This window comes from Carcharhinus amblyrhynchos, chromosome 9 (genome assembly GCF_965287045.1).
Source record: "Carcharhinus amblyrhynchos chromosome 9, sCarAmb.v2.hapA, whole genome shotgun sequence".
NCBI classification, from domain to species: Eukaryota; Metazoa; Chordata; class Chondrichthyes; order Carcharhiniformes; family Carcharhinidae; genus Carcharhinus; species Carcharhinus amblyrhynchos.
In genome coordinates, this window is record NC_137332.1 from 13,868,157 (window position 1) to 13,883,628 (window position 15,472).

Genomic DNA, 15,472 nt, shown 5'->3' on the forward strand with positions numbered 1-15,472 from the left:
TGCATATAAACACCTGAGGCTGATTCTACCCCCCCCCCCCCCCCCAATATATAAGTGAGTGTTATGTATTGTATGTCTTGTCTGCCTTGCCATACTTTGAAAGCCAGTGCAGTATAAAGTTTTAAAGTTTATTTATTATTGTCACAAGTAGGCTTACATTAACACTGCAATGAAATTACTGTGAAAATCCCCTAGTCGCCACGCTCCGGTGCCTGTTCGGATACACTGAGGGAGAATTTAGCACGGTTAATGCACCTAACCAGCACGTCTTTCGGACTGTGGGATGAAACCCACACAGACACTGGAAGAACGTGCAGACCCGATTTCAATCAGTGACCTAAGCCAAGAATTGAACCTGGGTCCCTAGCGTTGAGAGTCAGCGGTGCTAATCACTATGCCACCATTGCAGGACCCATATTTTATTTTAGTTTGACTGTGACAGCACTAATGGACAGTTCCAATGTTCATATCTACTTGTGTACTCCTTGATCTTGACGGACAACAGGACCAAAAACACAACAAACTGGCGACGAGGATAATGGACCTTTGCAAATTGCCGCTCAAAGTGAAAGTGAAGTGAGGAAACTTTATGAACCTCGTGTTGGATTATTACTGCAGGGCAGAAAAGACTGGCAGTTAAGCACAAGGACCTGCGGAGTTTGAAACAAAAAGAAACCTGCAGAATTTAAAAGGGAATTGCAGAGTATGTAAAGAAAGCTGCTCTTCAGAAGGTTTAAAGAAAAAATTCTGAATTTTTTTTAAGAAACAGCAATAATAATGAAAGATCTACTGGAGGCTAATGAATTACAAGTGAAATGAAAATGGGTCAGCTCGGATCACAGATCTTCCAGGACTCCCAAAGCGCAGGAATCCTAGAGAGCACGAGAGAGTCCCTGCCAAGTAAAAAGTGAAAAAATATACTTCTCCAATTGCTCAGAAAAAAAAGAACCGAGATTGCTGCTGTGCTTAACCAGCAACGGTTTTTAAATACTCTAAAACAGAGTGCAGCCATGTTGCCCATGAGCCGGGCAAAGTGGGGGAAGTCACGGCCGACAGAACCGACAGCTGCAGTCGCAGCTTTGAAGTGAAAACAATTCTGCAATGCTCTGAAAATGGCAGCATGTTTAAAACAGTAACTGACAGACTACAGAAAAAGGCTGAGAATGGCCATGCTTACCGCACTTATGGGACAATTTGAAGAGACTGTTAAACAGTGGAGGTCCTATACTGATCTGATGTGATTTATTATTGTCACATGTATTAACATACAGTGAAAAGTACTGTTTCTTGTGCACTATACAGACAAAGCATACCATTCATAGAGAAGGAAAGGAGAGAGTGCAGAATATAATGGGTGTAGAATCAATTTAATGTGAGGTAGGTCCATTCAAAAGTCTGATAGCAAGAAAGAAGCTGTCCTTGAGTCGGTTGGTACGTGATCTCAGACTTTTGTACCTCTTTCCCAACTGAAAAAGGTAGAAGAGAGAATGTCCAGGGTGCGTGGGGTCCTTATGTATGGTGGCTGCTTTTCTGAGGCAGTGGAAAGTGTCAATGGATGAGAGGTTGGTTTGTGTAATGAACTGGGCTACGTTCACGACCCTTTGTAGTTTTTTGCGGTCTTGGACAGAGCCATACCAAGCTGTGATACAGCCAGAAAGAATGCTTTCTATGGTGAATCTATAGAAGTTGGTGAGAGCTGTACACTAAACCTTTTCTCTTTTTTGTCCTTGATGATAGAAAGGTATCAACTTTCTGACAGATGAAAACCATTGGGTTATTAAGAAGCTTGACGCAGCCTGAAAAACCTGGCACAAAATCCTATAAGGACATTATAAAAGTCCTGGAGATGCATTTCTCCCCCAAGCTACCCAAGTCAGAGCAGAAAGGTTCAGGTTTCAGAAAGGAAACCAAGTAGATGGAGAAACAATTGCACAGTATGTAGCACAGTACTTAAAAAGCTCACTGAACATTGAATTCACAATGAAGCACTGAATGATATCTTCTGTGACAGGTTGGTCTTTAGCCTTCGTAGTTAAGCAATCCAGAAATGCTTTGTAACAGAGCCTAATTGCACCTTGCAGAAAACCATAGAGATTGCAGATATAATAGAGCTGGCTGTGAAAGAAGCAAAGCAGCTCAATGCATTTACCTGACTGCCTAACGTGACAATTAAGCACACAGGATAGGCAGCCGAAAATGTTGCCATTGTCGAAAGCCTGGTCACCATCCATATGAATGTTGGTGCAGTGACCTTGAGTGCTGTCAGTGTTGACAAGAAGGGACATTTGAGCATGAGGAATAAGATGGATCCATTTCAGAGAGGAAAAAAGTAACTAGTGGAGTACCGCAGGGATCAGTTCTTAGCGCGCAATTATTCACTATTTACATTCATGACTGGGAGGAAGGAACAGAATGTAAAGTTTCCAAATTTACCGATGATACGAAGATAGGTGAAAGGGCATGTTGTGTTGAGGATATTGTGATTCTCCAAAGGGATGTAGATAGATAGATAGATTGGGTGAAGACCTGGCCAAAGGAGTTTAATGTGGGCAAGTGTGAGGTCATACACTTGGGTAGGAAGGAGCATTCAAAAGGCAGATTATTATCTAAATGGAGAATCTGCAGGTGAACGAAGTATAGAGGGATCTAGGTGTTTGAGTGCATGAATTACAAAAAGTTAGTAGGCAGGTTCCATAAGTAGTTTATAAGATAAACAGCATTTTGGCCTTTATTGCAAAGGGGTTGGGGGTCTAAAAATATGGATTTTTTTTTTTTGCAATTGTACAGGGTGTTGGTGAGGCCTGACCTGGAATATTGCATACAGTTTTGGTCCCCTTACCTATAAAAGGATACAGTAACGTTGGAGTCAGTCCAAAGGAGATTCACCAGGCTAATTCCAGGATGAGAAGATTGCTCTATCAAGAGAGACTAAATAGTCTGGGAGTTTAAAAGAGTGAGGGGTGACCTTATTCAAACATATAAGATCATGAGGGGGCTTGACCGGGTGAATGGTGAGATGTTTTTATTAGTGGGGGAGTCTCGAACAAGGGAAAGGGCTACAAGATAAAGGGCTGAGGTGCATAGAAATTTCTTCTTGCAGTGGGTGGTGAATGTCTGGAATTCTCTGCCCCAAAGGATAGTGGAAGCTGGATCATTGGAAGTATTGAAAGTGGAGGTGAATAAATATTTGATAGATTGAGGAATCGAGAGAGAAATGGTTATGGGGAGAGGGCGGGAATGTGGAACTGAACCATGACAGATCAGCCATGATCTTATTGAATGGCGGGCAGGCTCGAAGGGCTAGATGGCCTACTCCTCTTATTTCTTATGTTCTTATGTTTATGTTCTTATATTCTTAAAAGGAGCTGAGGCTGGCATGGATCAACCATGATCATATTGTATGGCAGGACAGGTTTGAAGGGCCTGGTGACTTGTTCCTGCTTCTATTTCTTGTGTTTCTGTGTGCCTGTAAAAACAAAGAAAAAAAGCATTGAATCTGAAAAGCAAACCAGAGAAAAAGCATCTGCAGGTGAGGCAAGAAGAAGAATCTGGATGCCGTACAGCAGGAATGGGAGAAGCAGAGTGACACTGAGTCTGAAGAGTTCCTCCACATATTGTCAGTTGCAAGTGGTCCACAGGACCTGGATACAGGAGCAACAGTTTCTCTGATGCTATTTATAAGAAAAAGCTTAAGCATCTCCCCTTGATGCCTGCAAAAATGGTTTCGAAAATATGTATGAGGCAATCTATACCTATGGTGGGCAGAACAGACGTTAATGTGGAACTTGTCGGCAGAGTGGTTAGCGCTGCTGTCTCTCAGCGTCAGGGACCTGGATTCAGTTCTAGCTTTGGGTCACTGTCTGTGTGGCGTTTGCATGTTCTCCCTGTGTCTGCGTGGGTTTTCTCTGGGTGCTCTGGTTTCCTCCCGCACAGCAAAGAAATGCAGGTTGGGTTGATTGGCTATACAAAATTGCCCCTAAATGTCAGGGAGACTAGCAGACTAAATATGTAAGGACCTGGATGGGATTGTTGTTTGGTGCAGGCTTGATGGGCTGAATGGCCTCCTTCTGCACTGAAGGGATGCTATGATTCTAACCGGACAGACTACCACTGTTGAAAGGTCATCCAGCATTGAAACACTGGCTCTATTCTCTCTCAGTAAAAAGTCTGACAACACCAGGTTTTAGTCGAGGGGGATTGAATATAAAAGTAGGGAGGTCTTGCTGCAGCTGTATAGGGCATTGGTGAGGCCGCAGCTGGAGTACTGTGTGCAGTTTTGGGCGCCGCACCTGCGCAAGGATATTTTGGCCCTGGAGGGAGTGCAGAGGAGGTTTACTAGGCTGATACCGGAGTTGAGGGGATTGAGCTATGAGGAGAGGCTGAATAAACTAGGCTTGTACTCGTTAGAGTTTAGAAGAATGAGGGGAGATCTCATTGAGACGTATAAGATGATGAATGGGATGGATAGGATAGAGGTGGAGAGATTCTTCCCGCTCAAAAAAGACAGTAGGACGAGGGGGCACAGCCTCAAGATAAAGGGGAGGCGGTTTAGAACGGAGTTGAGGAGGAACTTCTTCACTCAAAGGGTGGTGAATCTCTGGAATTCTCTGCCCGTCGAAGTGGTGGAGGCTGCCTCGCTAAATATTTTTAAGAAGCGGGTTGATGGGTTCTTGATAAGAGAGGGGATTAAGGGTTATGGGGAGAGGGCGGGAAAGTGGAACTGAGCCACAACAGATCAGCCATGATCTTATTGAATGGCGGGGCAGGCTCGAAGGGCTAGATGGCCTACTGCTGCTCCTATTTCTTATGTTCTTATGTAAACTCACAAGCTTTCGAGGGGACTCCCTCTTCGTCAGGTGAATGGAGATCTCTGGCCTCGGACAGAGCATATAAAGCACAGACAGTTTAGAGATTACTGATTGGGATGCGAATCTTTACACCTGACCTGCTGTTCAAGTCCTAAAGTGGCTGACAATGTGTGTGGAACCTAAGTTCATGTCGCACTATCTGTAACCCCCGTGACTTGCCTGGGTTTGCAAAACCTCACTCACTGTGCTGTCTGGAGACAATACACATCTCTTTAACCTGTGATCAGTGCTCCTTCCACACACATTGTCAGCTACTTTAGGACTTGAACAGCAGGTTAGGTGTAAAGATTCGCATTCTAATCAGTAATCCCTAAACTGTCTGTGCTTTATATGCTCTGTCCGAGGCCAGAACTCTCCATTCACATAAGAACATAAGAAATAGGAGCAGGAGTAGGCCATCTAGCCCTTCGAGCCTGCCCCGCCATTCAATAAGATCAAGGTCGTGGCTCAGTTCCACTTTCCCGCCCTCTCCCCATAACCCTTAATCCCCTCTCTTATCAAGAACCCATCAACCCGCTTCTTAAAAATATTTAGTGAGGCAGCCTCCACCACTTCAATGGGCAGAGAATTCCAGAGATTCACCACCCTTTGAGTGAAGAAGTTCCTCCTCAACTCCGTTCTAAACCGCCTCCCCTTTATCTTGAGGCTGTGCCCCCTAGTCCTACTGTCTTTTTTGAGCGGGAAGAGTCTCTCCACCTCTATCCTATCCATCCCATTCATCATCTTCACCTGACGGAGGGAGTCCCCTCGAAAGCTTGTGAGTTTACTATCAAATAAATCGGTTGGACTAAAACCTGGTGTTGTCAGACTTCTTAATGTGTTTACCCCAGTCCAACGCTGGCACATCCACATCATCTATTCTCTCTCCACAGATGTCAGACCTGCTGAGATTTTCCAGCATTTTCTGATTTTTGATTTGTTATTGTCACATGTATTAACATAATGAAAAGTATTGTTTCTTATCTATTATACAGACAAAACATATCGTTCATAAAGAAGGAAAGGAGAGAGCGCAGAATGTAGTGTTACAGTCGTAGCTAGGGTGTAGAAAAACATCAGCTTACTGCAAGGCAAGTCCATTCAAAAGTCTGACAGCAGCAGGGAAGAAGTTGTTCTTGAGTCGGTTGGTACATGACCTCAGACTTTTGTATCTATTTCCCAAAGGAAGCAGGTGGAAGAGAGAACGTCCAGAATGCGTAGGGTCCTTAATTATGCTGGCTGCTTTCCCAAGGCACCGGGAAGTGCAGACAGGGCAAGTGGATGGGAGATGCGATGGACTGGGTTACGTTCACAACCTTTTGTAGTTACATGCGGTCTTGGGCAGAGCAGGAGCCATACCAAGCTGTGATACAACCAGAAAGAATGCTTTCTCTGGTGCATCTGTAAAAGTTGGTGAGAGTCGTAGCTGACATGCCAAGCTTCCTTTATCTTCTGAGAAAATAGAGGTGTTGGTGGACTTTCTTTACTATAGTGTCGGTATGGGGGAGGACCAGGACAGGTTGTTGCTGATCTGGACACCTTAAAAACTTGAAGCTCTCAACCCTTTCTACTTTGTCCCCATTGATGTAGACAGGGGCATGTTCTCCTTTTACGCTTCCTGAAATCAATGTAAGTGGGACAGTTGTGGTTAGAGAAGATCCAGTTAAACTGGATGGACATGCATAGCATTGTAATAGAAGAAACTGGTCTGTCAGCTGTTGTACAAAAACATGCTGTCCTTTCGAACGAGATTTGGGAAACACGCAGGGAACTTGCTATAAAATTGCAAATCAAAGCTGACTCTCAGCCAGAGTTTCCAAAGGCCAGAACTGAGCATCATGCCAGATGGCTGAAAGTTGAAGTTGACCTGGAGCATCAGGTCAAGAAAAGTGGATCTTTCTCTATACCCTAACTATGTAACACCACATTCTGCACTCTCTCTCCTCTCTATGAAGAAGATGTTTTTGTCTTTTTAGCACGCAAGAAACAATACTTTTGAGTGTATACTAATACATGTGACAATAATAAATTAAATCAAAGAAAGGAGCCTTGGCATCTGTTCCCCCCCCCGCAAAGTGACTGAGTAACACCTATAATTCCAATGCTCAAGCAAGATGATGGTTCCATACGCATTTGTGGGGATTTCAAGGTTACTGTTAATCCCATGTCAAGTGCTAAACAACATCCACTTCACTGGGCTGAGGACCTTTGTCGCAGGCCTGGCTGGTGTCCAGAAATAAACTGGACTTGTACCACATATACTTACAGATACATGTGGATGATAAGTCACAAAGACTTTCTTACTGTAGAATCATAGAATCCTACAGTGCAGAAGGAGGCCATTCAACCCTTTTTTGAGTGAGTGTGCAGCGACTACAATCCCACCCAGGCCCTATCCCTGTAACCCCATGCATTTCCCTAGCTCCCCCCCCAACACATCATTTCCACCCCTGCCCCGACACTAAGGGACAATTTAGCACGGCCAATCCATCTAACCTGTACATCTTTGGACTGTGGGATAAGTGTGTTTAAAATTTAAGAGTTAAACAGACAACTAACCACTATAAATATTTAGCACAAAGGTCTACATGTTTAAAATGCTTTGGGGTGGAGGAATGTAGTGATAATAATAGTAGCAACATGCATTTAACATATTATCCATGTTTTTCCAATAAATTTAACAGTAGAGGTCATAGGACAGTTTTCAGCTCAGTGCATCTTCTGTTTATATGACCCAATATAACTATTATTCACTAAGCAGTATCAGAATATGAAATATTAAATGGTTGTAAAAAAGTGAGTTTTTGGAAGTTCTCTTTAATACCAACTTGAATTAGTACGTGGCTAACATGCTATGGTTCTACAGTGTGTATTTGCAGTTATCATTCATGTGCAGAATGTCCTGAGTCATTGGTGAGACAGGCAGAGTTTGAGACGTATGAGATGATGAAAGGGATGGATAGGGTAGAGGTGGAGAGGTTCTTCCCGCCCAGAAAGGACAGCAGGACTAGAGGGCACAGCCTCAAGATAAGGGGGTGGCAGTTTAGAACAGAGTTGAGGAGGAACTTCTTCACTCAAAGGGTGGTGAATCTCTGGAATTCTCTGCCCGTTGAAGTGGTGGAGGCTACTTCACTAAATATATTTAAGACGCGGGTAGATAGGTTTTTGGTGGGCAAGGGGATTAAGGGTTATGGGGAGAAAGTGGGAAAGTGGAACTGAGCCACTTCAGATCAGCCATGATCTTATTGAATGGCGGGGCAGGCTCGAAGGGCTAGATGGCCTACTCCTGCTCCTATTTCTTATGCCAAAGATCTTCTGTTCTTCCAAATTTATAGATTTATCGATTCTTCCAAAACTTATAGATTAACCATCACAACACACTGTATAAATATTGCCGTTTACTTTTTGCAATAACTTCATCTCCAGCCCTGTTTTGGAGGTCAGTGAACCAGATCTTGAGGAGTGGCTGTCCTGAAGTCCAGTGCTATCTTGATGAGTTCTTGGTTATGAGGAAGACTAATGAGGATCTCCAAGAACTTGGGTGCCACCTACATAAGTTAGAGGAGTACGGTCGTTGTAAAGACCAACACGAGTTTTTACAGCACTCTGGAATATTTGGGGCGTGTCACTGATGCTGCTGGATTTCGCATAGTACCCTCCAAGGTTAAGGCTATTCCGGATGTTCCAGCTCCCCAGAATATCAGCCAGCTTCGCTCATTCTTTGAGCTGAGTAATTATGGGAGATTGATTCCACAATTGGAAACTCCAGCATGAGCTTCTGTGCCAGAATAACGCCTGAGAATGGACAGAACCCTGTGACGCTGCGTTTAAGAAGGCTGACAGATTCAGAGGTACTGACACGTTTTGATCCGAGAGCAAGCTGCAAGTGATAACTCGCCTTATTGGTAGGTTCTTTACCCAGAGGGTGGTGAGGGATTGGAATGCCCTGCCTGCTGCAGTTGTAAATGCGCCTAGTTTGGGGGTGTTTAAGAGATCCGTGGATAGGTTTATGGATGGAAAGGGATTGGTTTAGGTTAGAGGGTCATTGCTTTTTACTGGTCGGCGCAACATCGTGGGCCGAAGGGCCTGTTCTGCGCTGTAATGTTCTATGTTCTATTATTGAGTTGGGGCTACTGTCTCACACACGGGGCCATTCTCTAGCCCCGTGTATTCATATGTAGATCGCACTTGATGTGTAGAACCGCAGCACTTTAGTGCTGGGGCAAACCCCCCTTGAGAATCTCCCAGTCCCTGTGCTGTGATGTAATCTGGATCATGCTCCCTAAGTGTGTGAACCAGATTAGCATATTTAAACTTTACTTAAATGTGCTGCAGGAGGCAGGTCCGCAAGGTACAATCACAAATCGCGATGGCCCAGAGAATCAGGCGTGGATGCAAAGACAGCTTTTGCACTGAGCACCAAACCCCGTGACCCTTTTCAGGCTGCACTATTGGCCACGATCAAGTTCCCACCCATAGCAAGTGGGAATCCAGTGCATATGCAAGTGACTAACTTTAAATATAATTGGAGGGCTTGCAGGCTGATTCCAACAGCTCTCGCTATTCATCCGCCTCCGCGGTGGGTGGGCTTTTATATAGGTCGAGAACCTAACGTGTTGGATCCTGAGAGCTGTGGAAGCACCACCAACCTCTCAACAATAAGGGGGATCTTCCTCCACGCACACATACATACACCACACAGATATGAGGTTTATCCAGTCTCCTACCCAGGCCCCCTCTGCCCTCCAGATGTGTATCCAGATCTTAAGGAGAATTCCCCCCTTCCTCGCATTTGGAAGCTGTTGTTATTACTTTTCTTCCCCCTTTCCCAATGCTGCAGTCTTCACATCCATAATTCATCAGTGACTAGACATAACATTTGAATGCACAGATTCTCGTTTCAAGACTCGAGCTGATGGTTCTTTAGGTTTTTGATTTATCCAGTGTTTTTTCCAGATTTCACCGCTGCTTTTGATCTCAGTTGTTGCTCTGTTTCCTCGATAGTTGAATTGATTGACGTGTTGTAACTCACTTCCGTTTATTGTGGTGCTGCACAGTGAAATGTCTGCTCGTTTTCTTAGTACGGACTGCATGTGCTGCAGAGACAGTGTAAGGAGGAGAAGTTTAGAGTGGCAAAGATATTGGGGTGAATTTTTCCATGGAAGTGGTTTATAAGCCACATTCCTTTAGAACAACTGTAACAAACAAACGTGCATGGAGGAGAAATCTTATTTTTATCCAACTTGTTCTTGTTACACATATTTCTTGTGTTTTTCTGAGATACAGGCCCAACACAGACTCACGTTTATTTAGTGAGTTGTTTTTTTTTAAAAAACCATCATCGGCATGATGACACATTGGTTAACACTGCTGCCTCACAGTGCCAGGGACCCGGGTTCAGTTCCTGGAATGGATCACTGTCTGTGCGGAATCTGCACGTTCTCCCCCATGTGTGCACCCAGGTTTCCTCCAGTTGCTCCGATGTCCTCCCACACTCACTCCAAAGATGTGTGGGTTAGATTGATTAACCATGCTAAATTGCCCCTTGAGAGAGACACAAAATACTGCAGGTTCTGGAATCTGAAACAAAAACGAAAAATGCTGGAAAATGTCATCAGGTCTGACAGATCTGCTGAGATTTTCCAGCATTTCCCTAAATTGCCCCTTTAGTGTCGGGGGACCAGCAGGGTAAATACATGATGGGTTACGGTGATGGGGCCTGGGTGGGATTGTTGTCAGTGCAGGCTCGATGGGCTGAATGGTGTTGTTGTGCACTTAGGGCTTCTGACTATAAGTGGAAGCAAAAATGTGTGGGATTTCTTTGCGTGTGAGCTGTTGATGCTAGGAAATGGATCACTGTAGTTAAGGCTTCTGATGTCCACATCAGACACTAGCATCAAGTATAACGATGTTTGATGCAAAGTAAAGCTCTTATTGATCTGTCCAACTTCAAAAGAGCGCCAGCTTGCATTAATGCCCCATTGTGCTGTCCATTTCACATGCGCCCTTTTATAACCAGCTGTGGGAGAGGACTTTCATCTCTTCAGTGTTGAGAGGTGAAAGATCAGTATCCAAGCTACTCCGTCTTGTAATCTATCTATTTTCGCATCGTTCCTCAAGTTCTGTGCTGGCTATCAAAGTGGGAATCTGGCATTAGTTAAGATGCTAAGTGTAATAATTTGGGGCGGCACAGTTGTTAGCACTGCTGCCTCACAGTACGAGTGACTCAGGTTCAATTCCAGCCTGGGAAATGTGCGGAGTCTGCACATTCTCCCCGTGTCTGCGTGGGTTTTCTCCCACAGTCTAAAGATGTGTGTGTTAGGATGATTGGCCTTGCAAAATTGTCCCTTTTAGTGTCAGGGGAATTAGCAGGGTAAATGTATGGAGTTCCGGGAATAGGGCCTGGGTGAGATTGTGGTTGGTGCAGACTCAATGGGCTGAATGGCCTCCTTATGCACTGTAGGAACTCTATATGATTCTAATTGTGTGGCATTCATATTCTTTAACAGGAACAACAAAATAAATCTTTCTGTCAATGTCCCTGTAGAGATCATTTAGAACTTGCTCTTTGACACTGTGGTTCCCGGGAGAATGTTTTGTGCAGCATGCAGTTGTTTTTCTCTCTGGCGAGGGATGAAGGGAACATAACTGTTCTCGTTGAAGAGCTGAGCATGTTCTGTTTATGTCTGTCTGAAAGTAGCTTGTTTCCCTGAATTGTGTCTCTCGCAGTTTATCTCCAATGAAGAGTTGAATATTGCAACACTCGACAACGTAAATATCTTTCCGAAACCACCTCAAGGTCGTGTGTAATGGCTTCCAGCATTTTAGGATTTTTAGTATTCCGCAGGTTAATGTCCTAATCTGCCTTACAATCAGTTCAGTGCCATCTTTGTTTACACAACTTGTCTAAGTAAACGATAGACTGGTTGGAGGAGTTTAGATAACCTTTAGTGAGAGTAAATTCCAATATAATCCAGTTAGATTGGGTCAAAGTCTCCACTTCCTAATGTGGAGCCTGTGTTGACTATAAACGAAGTGAAAATCCAGCTCTTCCATCCACCTTGGGAGCATTTCAACATGTCACCTTCTGTTAGCCTGCATCTGCTGTCCTTTATCTTTCAGTTTCTGTCACACTGTGACTTCTTAAAACTCTTCTTGGCATTTCCTGACCAAATTTGCTTGTAGACCTGTTTGATATGAGGCGGGCTGCTATATTAAGCTGAATAGCCAGATTCGGTGAATCTCAATGTACTCCTGTGTATGGACAGTGCCACTCCAGTCACCAACACAAAGAAACAGAAAGCGTCATCACACCATGCAGTTTCAGAACAAAGGGTGGAATCTTCCAGTCCCGCCACCAACGAGAAGTGTGGCGGTTGGGGGAACTTAATTTGGCCAAAGGCCAAAAAACAATTTCCCGATGGTGGGATGGATTTAAGTTCTCGGGACTTTCAAGATGGGTCCAGCATCCCGACAAGGAATGTTGGGAATCAGCAAGTCACGTCCCCTCATTAAAAGGCCACCTTGCCAGAATTAAGTTCCTCACCAGCGAGAAATTAGAATATTTACTTTCACAATTGCATAAGCAGTGTAGAGCTGGCGAGGTCAGCTTGCACCACTATTAGTGGTGAGCTGTCGCTCCATGGTCCTCTTTGGAAGTGTCCGTAAATGCCAGTGACCCAGTGCTGGCAGTGCAGGTCACGTGAAGAAAGACCAAGGAAATGGGAGTGGGGGAAAGATGGAGCATTGCCAAGGCAGAGGTGGAACGGATAGTACAGGCTGTTCAGGTGCCCTTTAAATATGGTGCCCACACCTTTGATCCCGTGAGATAATGCTGGAGATGGCAGCTGCTTGTCTGTTCTCTATTCATCCACCATTGTCATTTGATCACTTGTATCTCCTCATCTGACTCACTGATATTTTGTTCGGTAAAGGTCCTGTGAAGCAGCTTGGGGACATTTCACCGTGTGCAGGATGCTTATATAAATGCCAACTGTTAATATCTAAGCCCATTGTAAATTTTTGTGCATTTTTTGACACCACCAAAGTGCTGCTTGGTTGGGTTGAAGTTTCTGGCTTTGCGCTTTCCCTATCATATGATGAAAATCTGTTAAGCCCAAGAGTGCAGAAACCTCCTCTTAAACAGGATTGTCTGTGTCAGAACTGATCCTGATATTTTATGATCTTTGTGTGGCCGCCATGCACTAAGAAAGCAAAAGGAGCTGAAAATTTCCTCTTCAGAAGCGCTAATTGTCGGGAAGTAATAATTTGTGAGATTCGACAAATTTCATTGGTGACATAAGAACAAAAGAAATAGGAGCAGGAATAGGCCATCTAACCCTTCGAGCCTGCCCTGCCATTCAATAAAACCATGGCTGATCTGAAGTGGATCAGTTCCACTTTCTCCCTATAACCCTTAATTCCCTTGTCTGGCAGAAATCAGTGACGAGGTTTTATAATTGTTGAAGATAAATCTCCTGAGAAAATTCACTTGTAGCGCAAAAAAAAATCTGCAAAGAGAACTTCAGAGAGATCTGAACTGGTGAATTAAATGGCTCTGTTTTAGCTTAGATTTTGGTGACCTGGCTTTTGTTTAGCGACAGATTAAAAAATATGCTTAATTGCACCAGGGACCCAGTGGTTAATTCCTGGCTTGGGTCGCTGTCTGTGTGGAGTCTGCACATTCCCCCCATGTCTGCATGGGTTTCTTCTGGTTGCTCCGGTTTCCTCCCACAGTCTGAAAGAAGTGCTGGTTAGATGCATTGGCTGTGCTAAATTCTTCCTCAGTGTATCCGAACAGGCGCCAGGGTGTGGTGACGTGGGGATTTTCATGGTAACTTCATTGCAGTGTTAATGTAAGCCTACTTGTGACTAATAAATAAACTAGTTTAAACTTAAACTAATTCATGTGTGTTAATTAATTGATGATGCCACTGATGGCTACAATTTTTTCATTCATTCATGGAATGTGAGTGTCACGAGTATTTGGAGCCAACTTTAATTGCCTTGAGAAGGTATCTCAAAAATCTGAACAGCAAGTTGAGCAAGCCACTTTATGCTGTTACTCTGCAGGTAGCATCTTCCTCTAATAGGATGACCCGTTCTTTGCAAAGAAGAGGAATATGCTCACGCCTTGCACCTTTTTTTGAATTACTCAGGAACTTGTGGAGCTGCAATGCCTCAGCCAATCAGAATTGACTTGCCAACCAATTAACAGCCTTTTGTCCTGGGCTATAAATTGTTGTGATCATTTGAAATTTGACATTCTTAATTTTGTCCTGCTGAGTGCCAGACAAAAAGTTTCAACAACATGTTTCTTTCAGCAATATTTAAGTCCTGTAGCCATAACACTGCTAGGGAGGGGGATTTCAGGACTTTTGTACCAGTGACAGAGAAGGAACAGTGATTATATTTCCAAGTCAGAATGTTGTGTGACTTGGAGGGCAACCTCCAGGTGTGGTGGTCACATGTATCTGCTGCCCTTGTCCTTCTAGAATCATAGATCATAGTGCAGAAGGAAGCCATTTGACCCATCGAGTGTACACTGACCACAATCCCACCCAGGCCCGATCTCCATAACCCCACACATTTACTCTAGCTAGTGCCCCTGACACTAAAGGACAATTTAGCATGGCCAGTCCACCAAAATTGCACATCTTTGGACTGTGGGAGGAAACTGGAGCATCTGGAGGAAACCCATGCAGACAAGGGGAAAATGTGCAAACTCCACACAGACAGTGACCCAAGCCGGGAATCAAACCCGGGTCCCTGGCGCTGTGAGGCAGCATGCTAACCACTCTGCCACCATGCTGCCCATATAGGAGAGGTAATGAATTTGAAAGATGTTGTCAAAGGAATCTTGCTGACTTCCTGCAATGGAGGTGGTACATACTGCTACCATTGTGCAGTGATGGAGGAAGGAGTAAATGTTTTAAGTTGATGGATAGAATGATGATGAAGTGGGTTACTTTGTCTTCGATGGTACTAGACTTCAGAGTTATTGAAGCTGCTCTCATCCAGGTAAATGGAAAGTATTCCATACCACACAAAAACCAAAAATGCTGGAAAATCTCAGCAGGTCTGACAGCATCTGTGAAGAGAACATAGAACCAACATTTCAAGTCCGGATGACCCTTCATCCGAGTGGCTCTGACAAAGGGTCATCCAGATTCCCAATGTTGGCTCTATTCTATGTCTCTAAAGATGCTGTCAGACCTGCTGAGATTTTGCAGTATTTTCTGTTTGTTTTAGATTCCCACATCCACAGTATTTTCCTTTTATCTTAGTATTCCATCATGCTCCTGGCTTGTGCCTTGTACATGGAAAGGCTTTTGGGAATTGTGCGTTGCTCTGATTCATCTTGTGTATCTGTGGTTGAATGAGTAACACAATTAATCTAAAAATAGTCTATTACTTCCCGAACTGGTTGAGAAAGTTGGGCTGTTTACAAAATATTCTCTCAAATGCTGGAAATGAATGGCAAGGATTAGGTGGCAGGACTGGTGCTTATCTGAAATTTGAACTTTGCTATCCAGTTGCCTACACATTTACACCTCCCACAATTTTTCTTTCCATTGCAAGGCTGCTCAGCACGGGCACTGGAGGCAGAAAAAGAATTGCCTGTT

The 15,472-nt window shown here is 44.1% G+C and overlaps 1 protein-coding gene across 4 annotated transcripts in view; it reads left to right on the forward strand.

Moving 5' to 3' along the window:
* LOC145347598 (volume-regulated anion channel subunit LRRC8D-like) overlaps window positions 1-15,472 on the forward strand; it is a 104,632-nt gene that overhangs the window by 32,615 nt on the left and 56,545 nt on the right. The gene's annotated exons all lie outside the window — the stretch shown is intronic.